We start from the raw sequence: 5742 nt of genomic DNA, 5'->3' as shown, positions 1-5742 counted from the left end.
AAACTTTTTGAAGCCATTTAAAAGACAGAATTATAAATCCATGAAATGTTTATATATACGTTGCTCCTGGGGTGTTAGACTTCTGTGTGCCATCCCATTTTCCCTTCCCAATTTTCATTCTGTACATAGGCCGGAAGTTTCCCTAAGCTGAGTCAGAAGAAAAAAGGTGAGCAGATCTCATCCAAAAGCATCAGCAGCCAAACAGATGTGGTAAGAGTGATGGTTTTGATGTTTTAAGGCACTTGGCTACTGCCTCCCAGATTCAGGAAAACTGTACCCAGAGAGTTGCTTTGGAAATGAGTCAAATGATCCATGGTGGGAGAAGCTGATTTATTTGCCTAACTTTAGGCAGGAGATATTGAAACTAGCCCCACTCATCAAGGTTTATGCAAGGCCATTATAATATTTCCACATTATCTCTGCCTTTATTAATTCATCCAAGCAGTCTATTTGCTTTTTGGCCCAATGTAGCCCATTGAGCAGACATCTTAATTGAGTTGTTCATAATGATGCCTAGATCTTTTGCATGAGAGGTGCCAGCTAATTCAGAGCCCATCAGACCCATTAGTGTGTGGGAACTTTAAACGATCTTTTTCAATATGCATTACTTTGCAATGAACTACTTGGGAGTGTGTTGTCATGCATAACCTAATCAATTTCTCTTTTAGTTTCTTTGGGAATACCACAGAATCTCTCAACATTTCAGTGAGGCTTAAAAGTGATGTTGTGATCTCATGGTTAAACTGGTCAAGTTTCAATTCTTTTTTCTTTCAGGATTTATATTTTGAGGATTTATTTCACTTCTAAAACCCTAAGGTTTTTATTTTGAGCTAAAGTTATGTTTGAAATATTTTTTGTTTGTTTAAAAATATATCTACTTTAAAAAAGCCTTGGGCATTACAAAGCTCCAAAGAATGAAAGAAATCAGAATGTGTACCTCATAATGAAATCCTACATAAAGAAAATGAATTTAAAATTCAACTATAATAATGGATTCTATAATGGAAACCACATCTAATAATTCTGTATATATTTGAATCAAAAAAAGCACTATTTTGTTTATATTCTGTGATTTGAAATTAATTGAAATGAACTGAAGGTTTTTTTATTTTGAAAAATACTTTCTCAATAATCTTAATAATCTGAATTATTTAAGACTGGAAGCAATCTGTAGGGTCCATCTTATTTTTTTTTAAAGAGATTGAATTAATTTAAGTTTCTCTGAGGAGCTGAGCATCTAATATATTATAAAAGAGGCAGAATTATTCTCTATGATATGATGACTCCTTATTTCATCTATATTTTAACAAATATAAAGAAAATCAATCATAATATTTTCTCTATAATGTGGAATATTTAGATTAGTTATAAGGCTAACCTGCAAACTAAGCCTGTTAGTCTTTCAACTTTGACTTGAGACTATATCAAAGCTACATAAGAAATAATTTGGGAATTTTCTTAAAATAGAGATAAATTCTTACTAGGTGTGGAAAAATAGAATTTGGCTGCAGCTCTGTTGACCCCCACCCTCACCACCCATAGGTCCCAATATCAGTTGGGTTCTTTTCCTTTACCACATTTTGTAAAGAATATATAATGATGAAAGTAAATACTGATCATATGATGTCTTTGATTTACTTCATTCTAATTGACTTAGGATCTTAATATAATATTAAAGCTGTAGTAGCAATAATACACATGATAATCCATAATGATATAAAACAACAAATATATTTGTATTTTTTTAAATTGTACTTTAGTTTCTGTGGTACATGTGCAGATCATGCAGGATCGTTGCTTAGGTACATACATGGCAAGGTGGTTTGCTGCCCTTCTCCCCCATCACCTATATCTGGTATTTCTCCCCACGTTATCCCTCCTCACCCTCTCCACCCCCTGCTGTCCCTCCCCTAGTCCCCCCTCCAACTGACCGCAGTGTGTGATGCTCCCCTTCCTGTATTCACTTGTTCTAATTGTTCAACACTTGCATATGAGTGATACCATGCGGTGTTTGATTTTCTGTTCTTGTGTCAGTTTGCTAAGAATGATGTTTTCCAGATTCATGCATGTTCCTATGAAGAACACAAACTCACAGTTTTTTATGGCTGCGTAGTATTCCATGGTGTATATGTGCCACATTTTCTTTATCCAGTCTACTGTTGATGGACATTTGGGTTGGTTCTAGGCCTTTGCTATTGTAAACAGTGCTGCAATGAACATACGTTTGCATGTGTCTTTATCATAGAACAATTTATAATTCTTTGTGGATATACACAGTAATGGGATTGCTAGGTCAAATGGTATTTCTATTTCTAGGTCCTTGAGGAATCGCCACACTGTCTTCCACAATGGTTGAACTAATTTACACTCCCACCAACAGTGTAAAGTGTTCCTATTTCTCCACATCCTCTCCAGCAACTGTTGTCTCTAGATGTTTTAATGATTGCCATTCTAACTGGAGTGAGATGGTATCTCAATGTGGTTTTGATTTGCATTTCTCTAATGACCAGTGATGGTGAGCATTTTTTCATATGTTTGATGGCCTCATATATGTCTTCTTTTGGAAAGTGTCTGTTCATATACTTCACCCACTTTTGAATAGGCTTATTTGTTTTTTTTCTTGTAAATTTGTTTTAGTTCTTTGTAGATTCTGGATATTAGCCCTTTGTCAGATGGGTAGATTGCAAAAATTTTTTCCCATTCTTTTGGTTGCTGGTTCACTCTAATGATTGTTTCCTTTGCTGTGCAGAAGCTCTGGAGTTTAATTAGATCCCATTTGTCTATTTTGGCTTTTGTTGCCAATGCTTTTGCTGTTTTAGCCATGAAGTCGTTGCCTACGCCTATGTCCTGAATGGTATTGCCTAGATTTTCTTCTAGGGCTTTTATGGTGTTAGGTCTTACATTTAGATCTTTAATCCATCTGGAGTTAATTTTAGTTTAAGGTGTCAGGAAGGCATCCAGTTTCTGCTTTCTGCACATTGCTAGCCAGTTTTTATTGAAGATTTTTGCATCGATGTTCATCATGGATCTTGGCCTGAAGTTTTCTTTTTCAGTTGTGTCTCTGCCCAGTTTTGGTATTAGGATGATGTTGGTCTCATAAAAGGAATTGGGGAGGATTCCCTCTTTTTGTATTTGGAATAGTTTCAGAAGGAATGGTACCATCTCCTCTTTGTACATCTGGTAGAATTCGGCTGTAAACTCGTCTGGGCCTGGGTTTTTTTTAGTTGGTAAGCTATTAATTGCTACCTCAACTTCAGCCCTTGCTATTGGTCTATTCAGGGTTTCAACTTCTTCCTGGTTTAGTCTTTGGAGAGTGCAAGTGTCCAGGAATTTATTCATTTCTTCTAGATTTACTGGTTTGTGTGCATAGAGTTGTTTGTAGCAATCTCTGATGGTAGTTTGTATTTCTGTGGAATCGGTGGTGATGTCCCCTTTATTGTTTTTTATTGCATCTACTTGATTCTTCTGTCTCTCTTTTTTTATTAGTCTGGCTAGCAGTCTACCTATTTTGTTGATCTTTTCAAAAACCAGCTCCTGGATTTGTTGATTTTTTTGAAGGGTTTTTTTGTGTCTCCATCTCCTTCAGTTCCGCTCTGATCTTAGTTATTTCTTTTCTTCTGCTAGTTTTTGAGTTTTTTTGATCTTGCTCCTCTAACTCTTTCAATTTTGATGATAGGGTGTCAATTTTAGACCTTTCCTTGCTCCTCATGTGGGCATTTATTGCTATGAATTTCCCTCTAGACATTGCCTTAAACGTGTCCCAGAGATTCTGGTATGTTGTGTCTTCATTCTCTTTGGTTTTGAAGAACATATTTATTTCTGTCTACATTTCATTGTTTATCCAATTGATATTCAGGAGCCAGTTGTTCATTCCCATGGAGTTGTGTGGTTTTGAGTAGGTTTCTTAATCCTGAGTTCTAATTTGATTGCACTGTGGACTGAGAGACTGCTTGTTATGATTTCCATTATTTTGCATTTGCTAAGGAGTGATTTATTTCCAATTATGTGGTCGATTTTAGAGTAAGTGCTATGTGGTTCTGAGAAGAATGTATATACTGTGGATTTGGGGTTGAGAGTTCTGTAAAAGTCTATTAAGTTCCTTGGTCCAGATGTGCGTTCAAGTCTTGGATTGCCTGTCTTGTTGATCTGTCCAATATTGACAGTGGAGTGTTAAAGTCTCCCACTATTATTGTGTGGGAGTCTAAGTCTCTTTGTAGGTCATTAAGGACTTGCTTTATGTATCTGAGTGCTCCTGTATTGGGTGCATATATATTTAGGATAGCTAGTTCTTCTTGTTGTATTGATCCTTTTACCATTATGTAATGCCCTTGTCTCTTTTGATCTTTGTTGGTTTAAAGTCCATATTATCAGAGGCTAGGATTTCCACCCCTGCTTTTTTTGCTCTTCAATTGCTTGGTAAATCTTCTTCCATCCCTTTATTGATTCCATGTGTGTCTTTGCACATGAGATGGGTCTCCTAAATATAGCATACCGATGATTCTTGGCTTTTTACCCAATTTGCCAGTCTGTGTCTTTGGATTGGGGCATTTAGTCCCTTTACATTTAATGTTAATATTGTTCTGTGTTAATTTGATCCTGCCATTTTATTACTGGTTGATTGTTTTGCCCTTTGGTTGGCGTAATTTCTTCATTGCGTTGTTGGTCTTTACCATTTGGTTCTTTTTTGCAGTGACTGGTACTGGTTTTTCCTTTCTGTGTTTAGTTCTTCCCTCAGGAGCTCTTGTAGGGCAGGTCTGGTAGTGACAAAATCTCTCAGCAATTGCTTGTCCATAAAGGATTTTATATCTCCATCACTTATGAAGCTTAGTTTGGCTGGATGTGAAATTCTGGGTTGAAAGTTCTGTTAAGGATGTTGAATATTGGCCCCCACTCTCTTCTGGGTTGTAGGGTTTCTGCTGAGAGATCCACTGTGAGTCTGTTGGGCTTGCCTTTGTGGGTGACCCGACCTTTCTCTCTGGCTGCCCTTAGTATTGTTTCCTTTGTTTCAACCCTGGTGAATCTGACAATTATGTGCCTTGGGGTTGCTCTTCTAGAGGAGTATCATTGTGGTGTTCTCTTTATTTCCTGTATTTGAATGTTAGCCTGCCTTGCAAGGTTGGGGAAGTTCTCCTGGATAATATCCTGAAGAGTGTTTTCCAGCTTGGATTCATTCTCCCCATCATCTTCTGGTACACTGATCAAGCGTAGATTAGGTCTTTTCACATAATCCCATATTTCTTTAAGGCTTTGTTCATTTCTTTTCACTCTTCATTCTCTTTTCTTGCTTTCTTGTTTTGTTTCATTGAGTTGATCTCCAATATCTGATAGCCTTTCTTCTGCTTGATCTATGTAGCTATTGAAACTTGTGTATGCTTCAGGAAGTTCTTGTGCTGTGTTTTTCAGCTCCATCAAGTCGTTTATGTTCTTCTCTAAGCTGCTTATTCTAGTTAGTATTTTGTCTAACCTTATTTAAGGTTTTTAGTTTCTTTGCATTGGGTTAAAACATGTTCCTTTAACTCAGAGAAGTTTGTTATTACCCATCTTCTGAAGCCTGCGTCTGTCAATTCATCAAATTTGTTCTCCGTCCAGCTTTATTCCCTTGCTGGTGAGGAGTTATGATCTTGTGGTGGGGGAGAGGCGTCCTGGTTTTTGATGGTTTCATTCTTCTTGCGCTGGTTTTTTCCCATCTCATTGGATTTATATAGTTTTGATTTCACGCAGCTGCTTGGGGAGGTGGCCTTT

Source organism: Aotus nancymaae, unplaced genomic scaffold (assembly GCF_030222135.1).
Source record: "Aotus nancymaae isolate 86718 unplaced genomic scaffold, 86718_ANA_hifiasm-v0.15.2.pri h1tg000088l, whole genome shotgun sequence".
Taxonomy (NCBI): domain Eukaryota; kingdom Metazoa; phylum Chordata; class Mammalia; order Primates; family Aotidae; genus Aotus; species Aotus nancymaae.
Note: the sequence above shows the minus strand (reverse complement) of the source record.